This window comes from Lycorma delicatula, chromosome 7, assembly GCF_047948215.1.
Source record: "Lycorma delicatula isolate Av1 chromosome 7, ASM4794821v1, whole genome shotgun sequence".
Classification (NCBI taxonomy): domain Eukaryota; kingdom Metazoa; phylum Arthropoda; class Insecta; order Hemiptera; family Fulgoridae; genus Lycorma; species Lycorma delicatula.
In genome coordinates, this window is record NC_134461.1 from 12,354,997 (window position 1) to 12,371,243 (window position 16,247).

General features: G+C 32.7%; 1 protein-coding gene across 4 annotated transcripts in view; it reads left to right on the forward strand.

Moving 5' to 3' along the window:
- Positions 1-8,000: 8,000 nt before the first annotated feature.
- Positions 8,001-16,247, forward strand: part of LOC142328183 (uncharacterized) — a 165,101-nt gene continuing 156,854 nt past the window's right edge. For all 4 annotated transcript variants that reach the window (XM_075371744.1, XM_075371746.1, XM_075371747.1 and 1 more), the window contains exon 1: positions 8,001-8,250. The gene's annotated coding sequence lies outside the window, so the exon portion shown is untranslated. The remainder of the gene's footprint in view (positions 8,251-16,247) is intronic.

Below are 16,247 nucleotides of genomic sequence, written 5' to 3' on the forward strand. Positions count from 1 at the left end.
GTAATATTACAAGATAAAAAATCTGATGAGGACACCACTTGACTTCCTGTACGCCTATTAAATTACACACACTTTTTTTTTAAATGAAAGGTACATAAAATTTTATTTCAATAATAATATTTGGTATTTTTTTATACAATCAGAGGTTAATAATTATCAATACATTTAAATTAAAAAAGGGAGATGAAGTCGGATTCGAACCGATGTCCCTTCCCCTTGTAAGCTCCAAATATTTCATTAATCAAACTTTTATCTGGCTGTAACACTGGAAAATAAGTACCACTTATGATCGTTAAAAAGCTCTCAATAAGGGCGTATTATTGCAGTAAGAAAAAGTCTAAAATCCAAATTTGTTGAACACGTTTGGTACAGCCGATTGCAATCAAAAGAGGAGATGCACAACTAGATGTTACAACATTCCTAAATCCAAAATTTCTACATCCTACAACTAATTTTTGAGTTATGCGAGACACAGACATCACGCCGAAACTAGTCAAAATGGATATTTCCATTGAAATTTGAAAACCGAAATTTTTAGCGATCACTACTTCGTACAAGGAAGTAACAATAAAACAGATTTATATTCTTTGTTATACAACCATTTTACTAACGACTGCTTATAATAAATATGTCAAAACAAATGAATATATATTATATACAAAGCATTATTATTCAATTATCAACGAAGAAATGAAAAAAAAGCAACAGGAAAAACATATACCACACGAAATAAAATTGAAGTAGAAAAAAGTAAACAAACATATTTTTAATTTTTGAACACGAATTATAAACAAACCAATCATCGGATATATGTTTTTATACCACATTACAGCTTATGTCATTCTATAAATGCTGTTTAGTTTATAAATCATGCTGCATTTTTCAAACATGTATTAAAATGATTAAGTAATGCTTAAGTTAATTTTTATATAACTTTTGATTTGTATGTTTTAAACAACGCGATTTGCCCAACCCTGCATGAATTGACAGGATTATCGGTGCTTGTTCTTACTTGCTCAGTACGAATTCTGTCACATGCGGTAAACGAGAATTGCTTGTTTATAACTGTCGGTGGATGTTGCATTTCAAACGTATATAAAAGCAGTAATTGTGTCTTTTGTTTTCGTTATTTTCCCGAGCAATCGGTAGCAGGTTTTTTAAAATCAATCTTATACTCGTATTTGTGAAGTCGGAAGCAAAATAGAAGAAACAGCAGTACAGTTCGGAATATATTATATACGTATTTATCGAAAATCCATCATTGCCAGTGTGTCTTATTTGTCAAAAAACGTTTTCAAATGAAGCCTTCCAGGCCCCAAGATAATTTTAATAAAATGCACTCAGATAAGAAAGACAAAGATGTGGCCTATCTTCAAGACCTGGAAATGAAGTATGTAGTTCAGCCAACTACATCAGAACTTTTTTCAGCGGATTCCAAGCCAGATGATGACGGACTTCGGGCTTCGTACAATATTTCATTGCTACTTGCTCTCTTTTCCTGATTAGCCTCCGGTAACTACCGTTTCGATAATTCTTCAGAGGATGATATGTACGAGTGTAAATGAAGTGTAGTCTTGTACATTCTCAGTTCGACCAATCCTGAGATGTGTGGTTAATTGAAACCCACCCACCAAAGAACACCAGTATCCACGATCTAGTATTCAAATCCATGTAAAAATAACTGGCTTTACTAGGACTTGAACGCTGTAACTCTCGACTTTCCAAATCAGCTGATTTGGGAATACGCGTTATCATTGCTACTTGCTAAAACAGGCAAACCACACACTATTGGGGAGGATTTAATTTTACCTGTAGTAAAAGAAATAACAACCACTGTGCTCCATAAACCAGCAGCAGATATTATCAAAAAAATTCCTCTGAGCAATAGTTCTGTGCAAAGACGAATTTATGAGATGGCTGATAACATTGAAGAATCATTATGCAATCATCTGAAGACTTAGAAATTTTCGATTCAGTTGGATGAGTCCACTTTACCAAGTAATAAAGCATTGTTGTTGTCATACGTGAGGTTTATCAAAGAAAATATGTCGAGAACTATTATTTACTAGATATTTAGAGACAAATAAAAAGGAAGAAACCATATATAATGCACTGAAAACATTTTGTGATGAAAAGTAAATTCTTTTGAAGAATATTATGCCATATTGCTACTAATGCTGCAGATATGACAGGGTGTCATAAAGGCTTCATAGCATACTTAAAAAATAAAGTTCCAGACTTGCTTGCTGTACATTGTCTCATTCATCCCCAACATTTAGTTGCGAGAAAACTGAGTGAACACCTATCATACATCATTGCAATATGTTATCAGAGCATTTAATAAAATAAGAAGCAACTCACTAACTGACAGATTATTTATTTAGTCAGCTTTACTTTGCAATGATGAAGATTTCAACCTCTGCTGCTTCATACAGAAGGGCGCTAGCTATCAAAAAGTACTTATCTGACTCGACTTTACAATCTGTTTGACTTTGTGATAGAGTTCCTGGAAAACAAAGATACAGAGTTGTACAACAACTTCATTACATCAAAGAATGATATTGCGTATTTGATAACCTATATATAAATTGTTTAATGATGTTAATCTCCAGCTTCAAGGCGATGACTTGAACTTTATTAAAACAAAAAATGTTATTGCGCTTTGGAAGTCAACTGCTATTACACAAGAAAAATATTGACAGATGTGAATTTAATAACTTCCCTAATTTATCAGCTGTATCCTTCAACAACAATGTCTTGCTCTTTACTGCCAACATTTGGAGATCCTCCACAGTAATTTAAAAAAAAAAAACGAACCAGATGGATGTTAAATTCTTTTTAAAATGTCAACACAGCAGGATCATCCCAGTTAGAAGAACAACTTATAGAACCGACAACAAACGAAGAAATAAAAATAAATTTCAAGAATGGCTACCAAGAACTTTGGCTGCAAAAGCCAATCCCATAACTGTACCCTGGATTATGGTCGATTGTTCAATGACTTTTGATAGCATTCCCATCATTGCATTTATCTGAATGTTGATTTAGTATTGTAGTAACGTTGTTAACCAAAAAGAGAAATCAGCTGCATGTTACTGAACACGGTGACTTACGGCTGTTTTTAAGTAAATTCGAGCCGAATATTAACAAAATCGTTAAAGCACATCAGATTCATGCAAGTGTAATTTTTTCAGTTGAAAGCTTTGTTTTAATTATTGTTTGTTATATTGAATATGCTATCACTATTGTTGTTATATAATTATATAGATGCAATTGTAATTTTTTTTGAAAGCAGTCTTAATAAAAATACTTCAAAATATGATTAAATCTGCATTTTAATTGCTCTCATTTAAAATGTAAGTTTCAACTCAGAAATAGGATACGCTACGTGAGAGGCTACGTTAAGAGAGCTGTACAGAATTGTTTGTTTTCATTTATCAGTTTCTGTCTGTGATAAAGGAACACAAAACTTGATAAAGTCTCTGCAGTGATAGAAACTGTGTGGAAAAAAAAATTAATCTGATGAGTTAAAATAAATCAGTTTGCTTTTATAATAACTTAATGGTTCTTACTTTCTGAAGATAACTTGTTTGCAGGTGAAATAAGGAAAGATCAGAAAGAAGTGAATTATTAATAGAAAATAGATTTCCAGAATTTTGAAACCTGAATATATGAGGAAAGTTTAAATACAGTATTAGGGACGGTCACAATATTAGGGTATATATACTGCCAAGGTAGGCATAACTGATAATAAACAAAGAACCTGAGATCAGAACTACTGGTTAAATTAACAAAGTGTTCCTAGAATCAAAGATTCTCATCAAGAATAACACCAAGGTATTTTTGAATTGAGTGATACCTAATTGGAAGGTCTGCTACCAACACACGAGATCTTTATATATCATCTAACCAATCTTTAATTAGCGTAGTGGCCTTCTTAGGACTAAAGACCATCTTATGGTGATGACTCTACAACCTTAGTAAGTTACAAGCCTGGGTTGCCCTGAACACAATCTCATTCCCTGAATCTACCAACATCCGACATCTACTGAGTAACCTCAACCTCATTAAAGAGTCAAATTTGACAACCTAGTGGAGAGGTTCCAATACACTGCCCTGCGGACAGCCTTTGATAGCGTCTTTCTTACCTCTGAGCTACCATCTCAAAGAACGATGACTGCCACTAAAATAATTTTAGAGTACACTAATCTCATCTTGCAAGAACCACACCTCTGTAGTTGAAACAAGACAGAGGGCCACCACAAATTGTTAAATGCCCAGATGTATCCAAACAGATACCTAAAACATCCCAAGACTCACTAGATGAGGCAATATCTATAACTTTGAGATTGGGGTCCTCTGTACCCTTGCCTGGGTAAAAATCATACTGATCGTCCATCAGCAACTTCCTGGAAGTGAGATTCTCATTAATAAGGAGGTACAGAACGTTTTTGTAAACCTTATGAATGTCTGGTAAGAGCATCAGAGGTCTCGGTGAGATCCTTATCTTCACCTTTAAAAAAACGTTTTAGATTACCCTGTTTCCAACAAATAGAAAATAACCGGGAGAAAGTATTGTATTAAAACTCTAGACAAAGTGCAAATAAAAACTCTGAGAGAATGAACAAGAAGCTCCCGCCATGATTCCATCAAAACCAGGGGCTTTATTTCTACCAAAACTACTAATCAACTGACGAACTTCCCCTTCGGTGATCTCTGAACACAATTCATCAGAAAAGAAATGAGCAACCTTCCTTCCATTCATAGATGATATGAGGTTTGAATGCCACAATATCACAATATCATGAGGTTTGATGGTGTTCAACAAAATATTCAGAACACAATCCTTGTTGATGACTACACGTTCCTGGGTTGAGAGCGCAAACAGAAGGAAGTCTTTCTTTCTTCTACACAACCCCCACAGGTCTTTGTTTCCCTGCTCTCTAACAAAGGAATGCCAGGAATCTCTTTAAGAAGTTCTAACCTAATGAAAATACTGAGATCTCTGCTAAATAAACAGCAATTAATGCTGCTCCCCAAACTGGATCACCCTCTTGTTGAGCAGTTTGTCTGAGCCGGTTCACAATCTGCTTCTTTGCTGACAGCTTCTGAATCCATCAAGCAGCAATTCTCTCTCGACCCGAGAGAGAATTGAACTACCAGGTTCTTTGCATTCAGAAATCAGCTACTAGATCTATCTTGTGAACCTGAGTAGAAGAACCTGTAAGATACTCGTCGTCGGACGAGGTGGAACACATTATCAGTTCTCTTTTGCGTTAATCTGTGTACAACAATTGAATCATTGGTTTAGATGTTTGAATTAACTGTTTTTCCCCTCTCTGTGATGTAACTGCATGTGGAAGGGTGAATGTACTGATCTTGCTTTTGTGAGTAGACCAGACCTGAGCAGAGGTTAGTGAACTAAATCAGTGTTAGGGAACTTTGTGATGGTGTTGCATGTGGAAGAGTGAAGGTATTGACTTTGCTTTTGAAAGAAGATCAGATTGGATGTTGATTAAGTCAAAGTAAGTGAGAATCTTCTTGGATTGATTGGAAATTAGTGGAAACGAGTTCCTGCTTTGTTTCTTTATGCAATTACTACTTTGATAAAAGTGGTGTAATCACTTAATTACACCACTTGGACAGTTGTAGGTCAAAATTTCCACTGTGATCAACAATTTATAACCTTTGTAATTATCAAACTCAAAATTAATTTAACGTTTTTGTTACTGCAGTCTACCTTTTTAAAGTTTGGTTGATGAATAATTAATTAGTATTCATCAGTGTTACAGTGTGGCACAGAGATTGCCTTTTGCAGATGTGAGAAGAAGAGTGAGGTTATTCAAAGATTCCTACTGTGAAGGCAAAAGCTGAGTTAAAACACAGACAGAAACATCTACTGAGGTATTTACATCAGTGGCATCCTGACAGAGGTCTAGCTGATGACAGTGGTATGTAATCAGTCAAGTAGACTTCCAGTAAAACCCATCAGAGCTAGGAATGAAGAGGCTGGTTTGGTGACCGTAATTGTCACAAGATGGATGTCTTCCCCTTTCGGGGTGAGGATGGTACTTGTTAACAACTACTTCATTGTTGATGACATCTCATCACTATCATCACCAATGTCACATCATGATTAGAATACTAGAAATTTCAACTTCATTCAGTCTTTGTGTTCAGTTTTTTGAGTGATATCTTGCAATTTCAGCATCATTTTATGTTTATGAGATTCACTCTTACAAAGGTTATCTTTTATTAGCTTTCTGTTTTCATTCTTTAAACTAATTGCTTTATTTGCTGACATTAAATTTGCACTGGTATGTATTTAAGAGTGATGTTTTAATGCTCCAGATTAATATTAACGTAATTCTCCACTAGTTTGCTGGTAATAGGATGCCCCTATATCTAGAAATATCTGTTGTCATCATGTATTGATGGAAAACATAAACAGTTAAATATTTCCATGAGCTAGATCAGTGTCGAACACAAAGAAAAAAAGCAGCTTAGGGCCTGTAAGTGCTTTTTTAGTAATAAGCCTCTATTTAATGAAAATATTCTTGAACTACATCTTGGCAAATCACATCCTTGTATGAAAGTAATTTACTTCTTTACAAATCAACAGTCCCCACCATTTCAGCTGAGGTTCACATTTCAGTCAAGCAAACAGCAGCTCAGAAGTCAAGTAGTTAGCTCATTTACTTCTATTACAGGAATCTCTATAAAAAAAATATATATATTTATATATGTAAAGAATTCAATCACCACATATAACATGCAGAATATCATCCCACAAATGCTTTGCTATTTTAATGAAAGAAATTGCCAATAAGTTTTCTCATGCCTGTTGTAATTTTTCATACAGTAGGCTTTACTGTGAGAAGGGTTTTAATCCATGGAATTAATGATTTTTTATTTAATTTTTACACAGAATATTCTAATACTGTAATAATAAGTAATTATTTCCGATACAGATTCAATGGTGTGATAGTTTGAGGAAAGATCATTTGTTTAATATTAAGGCGAAGGTAATGAGGCACTTATATGGGTTACTCCATATTCTACATCTTGAAGGGAGAAACTTTGTGTGTTCTTATAGAATATGAAATTTCTGCCGTTGGTAACATAATACGATCTATTGTAATCTACTATTTTGATTCCTGGTTTCTTAGTATCTCCAGAATAACTATATCATTTTTTTATTGGTACGGAAATAAATCGAACGGATTACACGAGTTGCAAAAGAAACCCCGTAGTTTTGTTACTTGATATACATTATTTTTATAATAAACACAATTAAAATTTAATTTCGTCGGAGGCTAAATTAGTGATAGTTGCATTGAACCAATAGATAGATTTCCATGGGAATTGGGAATGTAACGAAATTTCTAAAGAATTTTTTTTAACTGTCTATTCCAGAACCAGATTAATTTCGAGTAACTATCTAATTAGCATGAATTTCGGTATCCATGATAATTAAAAAATGTTGTACGTTAACAATTTTTTCTACATTAATATAACTCTTCAAGAGCCGAATCATTACAAGCTCTTGATGAGTGGCCATTTATTACATCGTAGTAGTAACAATTAATTGTTGGGGCATTGTATTGAAAACAGTTAAAATTATAATTTAAAAAATAATTATGTCATGAATACTGTTGAGCGAACTAGCTGAATATCAAAATTGCAACTACATCCAAATTGGTTGCAAGATAAATTTTTCGTTCAAATGAAGTATAACCCGATTGTTATAAATCACTTATGCTTTATTTCATATGTCAGTTGTTTTTTTTATTAGAGTAACCTTATTAACAGTAGTTTTACGATGGAGCACTAATATAATATCTATATGTTTCAAGTATTTATTTACTGTTCTAATTTACTACAACCTTGCTTAGTATGTAAACACTTAAAGTATGGATCAGTAGAACGCTAACAACACAGGGCGCCAAAAATTGTTTAAGATTCTTCACAAGCAATAAAGAAGGCATTGGAAAATACAATGGTAATTTGTGGTTATTTGCGTTGTGAAAGTGAGCATGTTGTGTTTTGTTACCTGGCGTGTTGATTTAGTTAATAAATGTGAAAAAGGGTCTACGCAACGCAGTTTACTACTCTGTGCGGCTTTCTTCATTTACGTTAGAACGCTGCTGACGATTGTATAAGAAGGTTCTAGTTTGCTTTATTTTGAAGTAATTGAATGTATTGTTTTCGTTAACTTAAAATGTTATTTGATGCTTAAAACTATTGAAGGTATTGATTTATTTTAATATGTATTATGGTTACGCATTGCTTGATGGATGTTTATCGGGTTTTTAATGTTTTGACTGACTAGCTGTTACAATGTGGTTTTTTAATGCGTAGTTAATACATTCTGTTGTACCTTCATTTCGTTTCTAACTTTTTTAAATACAACACAACTGTATTGTATTCCTTGTTTTTGTCTTAATGCTAGTCTGTACTTTGTTTAACAATAGATTACTATCTGTTTTGGTTAGGCTATACGTGTATTTGAGTGAACCGACGGGTGGATGGATATTAGTTAATATAAAATTTCAGTTTTTATATTTCAGTAATGAGTTATAAATGCAAAACTAACGTCATATAGCGAGAATATAACTTTCAGTATTTCATTTTGTGGATTAAATTATGTTCTATATATTCTTTTGTGACAATTTGAATTTAAATATTTTTATGATTTTTGTATTTGGTATGAGTTTTGTTTAGATTTAGGTTGGCTTGCTTCAGTGCTAAATGAATCCAGTTACACACATTTATAATAATATCACTACTGGTATTTGAATGTGTCGTAAAAAATTTATTGTTGTTACACCATTTATTGGGTGGATTATTTTACTTTCAATATTGACTACTGTTCCAATCTGTTTAGTAGGTAGATATGTACTATTAATAATTGCTTGGAAATAATTCATTAACTATAACACTAGTATTTATGTCTTTTTTAAAAACTAATGATTTTTTACAATTATAAATGAGTTAAACAAAAAGTACAATTTATAATAAATATTTGAAAAAATAACAGTAAGTTTAGTTGTATCTATGGACAATAACATTGATAAAGTAATAATACAAGTGAAAAATTTTCGTTTTATATAATCATAATTAAACTAATACAATATGGAATTATAAACATGTTCACAGACATTTTATAAAAATACAATCAAATGAAACAAATGTATGAAATACTTTAATTGATAAAAAATATTACAAACAAGTAAATATATTGTTTGAATTAATCAGTTGTGCTTGGTAACAGGCATAATTTACGAATAGGTCTTCTTAATAGACCGTTAGCTGTTTACAAATCAACAACTCTTACAAGATTGTTAGAGCCTGGATATACGTCGGTGATAATTCCATGTTTCCAATGCATGGGTGGAGAATTTTCACTGGTAACTAATACTAAATTCCCAATACAAAGATTACATGATTGAAAACATAATTTATTGTGTTGTTGTAAATAATTTAAATAGTCCTTTGACCATCGTCTCTAGATAGATAGTACAAATTTTTGGAGTAGTTTCTAGCAACCTAATCGATTAATTTTTATTTCTTGGTAATCGAGATCAGGTAAGGAAGTGAGTAGACATCCAGTAAGAAAGTGTCAAGGTGATAGTGGCCTATTAGAAATAGGGAAAATAGGATGTGAATTGAGACAGGCTTCAATTTGTGTTAAAATTGTATATAATTCCTCAAAATTAAGGATGATTTGTTCTACTGCATGACGCATATTATATTTAATGATCTTGATTGCACTTTCCCATAAACCACCAAAATGGGGTGAAGTGGGAGGAGTGAAAGATCAAGTAATAACTTGTAGTAAATGCTCCAATGTCAGACTTTAAGTTTTCTGAATTTAAAAATTGATACAAATTATAAAGTATATTTTTGGCAGAATGTAGATTGGAACTATTATAAAAAAATACTTGAGTGGGAATACCTCTATGTGAAATAAATGAGTCTTAAGTTCTGCTATAAAAGACTGTGAGGTGAGATCAGAAACTAATTCTAAATGAATACTTTAGTGGTGAGATATATAAAAAGTGCTATGTATGCTTTACTTAATATTTTAGACCTCTGCCTGCCAAGATGAATCATAATTGAACTGCCGTAGTCAACTTTGCAAATAGAAAATGGTTGGGAAGGTATTACTTGAGATGGCATGGTCCTCATTGGTTATCGCAAACTTCTGCCCACTGGCTGAAAGATATTAATATTACCTTTAATAACTGTAATACAAGTGCTGAATGTCTAATAGAAAAATGCAAACATACTGTGACATCATTTGTATCTACTATTGTATTCGATTACAGAAAATGATTTTCATCACTACATACTATAATTTGCACTTTTAGTTTTTGTTTCAGATTTATTCATAATGCCAAATCAAGACAATCAGAACGAATTTCTGGTCCTTTAACTTCTCAAACTAAACCACACTCTTACCCTTTTTTTTCAACAATCACAACATGCATTTTAATGACAAATTAAATAATCTTAAAAATAATCAAACTATTTCTAAACATAGTAAACTTATTTCAGTCGATCCTTTTCTGGATAATTTAAGCTTACTATGTGTAGGCAGCAGACTGCAACACTCTCAAAAATTGCTCTGTATGCACGAGTCTAAAAAAAATTCCATCAGTTACTTTATCCAGTCAAATGTTATAAGCTTTCAATTTTAGATGTGTTACTTTTGAACATTACTCCCCTGCCTTTTGGGGGGGGGGGGGGGTCTGGGTAACGAATGTCAAGAAATTCAAAATAACCCGTACTCCATATTGGAATGATTACCGTACTTTGCTTCTTGCAATTTAGTTCTAGAGCTACGATGCTAGGAAAGTAATAATGTAGTATAGACATATTATTTGGTGTTTGCTTAAAAGGAGGAGAGGGCAAAAATTAGTAAAAAAATGCTGCATACTTAATAATGAAATGGCTCAAAGACTGTTTATATTTAATAAAATAAAATAAGATTTTGGATGCTTCTCGATACACTGTATTGAGAAGTGTTCTGAAAAATGTACTTTAAAAAGCGATAGTTCCATAAAAGGTTAATTTCTTTCATGAAAATAATTTCTTTTTGCTACATTGAAAACTGTTTATTAATTATAATAATCATTTATTATTTTATCTAAATTGATAATAATGTGCTTCAATAATAATTGATTTATTATAAACATATAATGTTTTCTTATATATATATATATATATATATATATATATATATATATATATATATATATATAAGGAAGTTGATAAGTTATCAATGCTATGAAATTGTTGTACTGTAATCGTGTACACTCTTATTTTATTTTTTTGTTGAATAAAATTAATGTGGATTTAATTATATAAATATAATATATATTTTACTACTTAATTTTACTACCAGGTTTTTGTTGAACGATTGGTATATTATTGTTTTACCTATTATTTTATTAAAATGTACGTTTTTATCCGTCTGTGTATACTTACTTTTGTATTTCATTCATATGTTGCTGGTGCATGTCAGTAGTTAATTGTTTTTTTATTTTTTCAAATGTTCTGTATTGTAGATTTTGTATTATGATTATTAATAGATTCCTTACGGTGCAATCGCTACATAAGTATTTCTTTTACTTGTAAGTAAATGTGTTAGATAGAAAAGATTTATCTATCTTAAATTTGTTTCTCGTGTGCTGATATAACAGTTACGTTTGCAATTAATAGCGCTAACATTCTTCTCATTTTTGTGTTATTAATATCGATATTATTTGGTGATAACACATTGGTTTTATTAAAGATATAAGCTGAATTTTTAAATAGTTTTACTAGAAAGACCGTTGACGTTGCACAAAGAGACAAAAAATTAACTTCAAAATAATTGAGAAGCAGGAATGGAGAAAACTATTCTCTACATAATAGTAACAAGGTACGAGAGGTTATCTCTAAAGTAAAGACAGTTTTATTGTAAAAATATTTATTCTGAAAACTTCATAAATACTTTTTATATCTTTTTAAGTACGTAGTTTATACTACTTTTCTACATAATCGTCAATTGAATTGCGACATTTATCGTAGCGATACACCAGCTTCAATATACCCTCGTCATATTCTGCCGCCAGTCCATTTAGCCGCTGATTAGCACCATTTTTAAGTCCATCGTCATCCGCAAATTGCTTACTACTCAAAAAAATTTTTTGGTAATCGGTAGGAGCTAAATTCGACCGCGGGATGATCGTAAATTTCCCATCCAAATGGTCTCAGTAAATCACCTATCGGATGCGCAAAGTGTGGTCGTGCAATATTGTGCATCAGGACGACGCCGTCGGTCTCTCGTCCACGTCGCCGATTATGAATGGCGCGCCGTAACTGACGTAGAGTTTCGCAGTAGGATTCAGCTTTTATAGTAGTCGTTCCACGTGACGTAAAATCAATCAGGAGCATGCCAAGCCAACCCGTAAGATTGAGGCCATCAGTTTGCGTCCAAATGGTGTGGCTTAACCTTTGTTGGTTTGGTTGGTAATCGAGGACGATGCCATTCACTTGACCGCCGTTTTCTCTTGTATACGAAATCCATGTTTCATCGCCGGTAATAATTGAATTAAGGAACTCGTCACCGTTTTTCTCTGTAGCACATCAAAAATTCCAAAGCAGATCTCATTCGGATTTTTTTGTGACGTTCCGTTAAGACGTGCGGATCTCAACGTGCACAAACCTTTCTGAAAATTAAATGGTCATGAACGATGCGACCGATGACGGTTCTTGAAACATCAGGAAAAAGAAGGGCCAGATCGGCAATAGTTGAGCGACGATCTTTTCTGGATTCATCATCGATGGGTTTCAACAAGTCCTCGGTGATTGTCGAGGGCCTTCCCGAACGTTCTTCGTCGTGCACATTAATTCTGTTATTTCTAAACCTTTCACACCCTTTTTGGACGTTTCTTTCATTCATTACATTATCTTCGTAGCCAGCAACCAACCGACTATGAATTTCAATCGGCTTAACGTTCTGATGGTTTAAAAAACGTATGACTCCACGTATTTCACAGTCGGCGAAAACCGACTATTTTCCTATTCACTTTATAACATAATAACTCGCATGTAGTCAAAGATACTACAACGCAGTGTGTACATTACTAGCGTGGTCATGAACGACACAGATTCACCAACCTTAGGGAGAGAAATTTCTTTACTTTAGAGAGATCCCTTGTAAAAAAATATTTTGTGTGTAAATAAGAAATCACAACATTAATGTCAGCGTGGCTAAGTGTAGAAAATAAGTGTTTGCCCCTAAAATGTTAAGGAAGTTTACGATATCTATTTTTCTTGAGATAAATTTTTATCTATATAAGAGTATTTGGTTTTTAAAGTTTTTAGAGAATTTTTCTTGTTGGTCTGTATTCTATTTTTTCGATTGATATTTTATAAACCTACTTAATGCTTTTTATTATGAAAAAAATATTAATTTACTTATTTTCATTAATATATATTTTTTCCTTAGTGTTTACTATGTTTGTAATTGTTCAACAGTCAAAATGGCTCTATGAAGAATTTTAGATTTTAAGAACGATTTTTATAAACGGTTGCCGAGCGTCATCATGTTTTACAATGTTGTTATTTGTGCTGAGTGTCAGTGAAGTAATTATTCATTTATTTAATTCCCTTTTTTTTAATTAACTGCGGCTAACCGTAGCAAATAATAATAAACAATAGTGATTAATTACCATCAAAATTACTTTCCCAGTATTTCTTATAACTTTCATACATGTATCGTTTCTGAGGATTATAAATTAGAAACACCAGTCAAGAGTAGCTTTTTATTTGAATTATTTTTTCTGTTTAATCAGTCCATGTGGTGATAAAAGTAAAGGGGGCACCTTTAGGGTCGAATATGTTATGAATTTCACTATTTGCATCTTTATGGGAAACAATATCTTTGGCTTAATGAAGATTGTAACTGCTTACTGATTCTTAAGTGATTTCCGATGGCTATCTTCAATTTCCTTGGAATGATTGTATTATATAAAAGGTCTTTAAATGATGCCTTGATGTATGAGGAACATTCAATAATTAAAGAGACAAATTTATGAAGAAAAATGAGTCTCATTTTACAAAATGAGACTTTTCTCAACATAATTCCCGCCAATATTAATACTCTTCTCTCATGATGAACTAGTCTTTTTATACGTGATGCAAAGAAGTCTTTGTCTTGTTGTTTAAGCCACTTTCTCACAAATTTTTTGACCTCTTTGTTGCTTTTTTTTCCACATAATGCTGCATCTTTTCCACATAATGCTGCAACTTTTTTCCACATAATGCTGCATCCTTCAGTGGACCAAACAAATGAAAATCCAAATTTGGACTGGAGCCAAATCTGGACTGTAGGGAGGTTTGGTAGTATCTCCCAACCCATTTTTCTAATGGTTTCTTAGGTCAACTGGGCGGTGCGAGGGTGAGCATTGTTATGCAGCAATATCACACCTTTTCTTTGAGATCTGCAACGCTTTTCTCTCTTTTCTGGCTTTACTTTTTTCATTAGCAAGTCTGAGTAGTAGATACTGTTTATTGTATGCTGATTTTCCAAATAATCACAAAAGGCAACACCTTGGGCATCCCAAAAGACAGTCAACATGACTTTTCCCGCTGATGCTCTCGTTCTGAATTTCTTTTGCAGGTGAGCTGGTGTGCTTCTATTCCATGCTTTGTGTTTTGGACTCTGGTTCAAAATAGTGAACCCAAGTTTCATCACATGTTAAAATCTTGTTTAGAAGAGTGTCACCATTCCTTTCATAGTGTTTTTTCACGTCTGTACACACTTTGAGTCTTGTTTCCTTGTGTTGTTGCGATAACTCTTTCGGCATCCACCTTGCACTTGTTTTGCTGTACTTGAGCTTGTTACTGATAATGTTATGAACTGTGACAACACTTAGTGCAACTGTTTTTACTGTATGTTCAATTGTATTACGTCGGTCTTCACGAATATTTGAAGTGTCCTACCCACTAATAAAAATTTCCACAGTTCATACAACTTTCACCATGCTGTAAAATCATTCAAGAAAAGATTTTAGCTGGTTTTTCACCTTCAGGAAGCAAAAACCGGATCGCTGAACTTTGTTCAATTAATGTGGAAACTTCAGGCGGACATGCCATTGTTAAATTGCAATATTGAGGTTATAAACAAAACAATTTTTATCCGTCAGCTGTTCTCAACTCATCCCAGTGATGCCAACCTAAAGTCATGAAAGTATAAAACTCCTACAAACTGTCTTATTTCTACTTCAAATTGCCTCTTTAATTATTGAATGTCCCTTGTAATTCAAGATAAACATATTCTTTTTACAGTTGTTAAAATTGTATGAAAATCATTTAAAATATGTTGCAACACATGCGCACGCACACACGCACATGAATGCATTATTTATTAAATTCTTCACTTAATATCCATTGACATCACAACATATATCAACCCTAGAAGTATTTTAAGTAATAATTTGGGATTTTACAATCGTAAAGTGGTTTTTATTACTTGTAACATATTTCTTTCATACAGTTTTGGATGATGTCCATTTAAATTTATTTTTAAAGTTACCAAATTTACTGTCTTCTAAATCAGATATACAGAAATAAAAATGATAACTAATAATATACTATGTATTCAGTAGCCTGCAGCATGAGATATATAACATCAAAAAATATGCGGCAACTCTCTTTACAATGTATAGCATGATATTTAAGTTCCTGATCTGAGGTCATTAAACTCACATACAATAAATAATAAATATTTATTGTTACCCTCATTCAATATAATCGTTGTCTTCCTCTGAAAAATGGTTTATATTGACTGATACAGTAAATTGAATGCCTGAGAAATTATATTCCTCAAAATTGCCCTCGATTCACTTGTCGTAGTTTCCTGGATCAATGAGACATCCATGAATTTCATCTCTTTCAGTGTTGTTCTTATTTTGGAAAATGAAACAAAAATGTCAGCCAATCCTAGGTCTGGTGACCTGAAGTGGATGAGATCACACAGGAAGATATCTTATTTTGCCAGAAGTGAGGGAACAGCAATAAAAGAATCATCAAATTTTATCCCGATCTAAAGGATTTCTATTGTCATTAACCATTTAAGGAGTTTAGCAAACAATGCGGCTTGTTATTGTTTTTATAAGTGTGTTAATAAATGATGTGTTAAAGAAAATATGCCCACTTCTTTTCAAATGTTTCACTAAAATCTTAAGTACCGT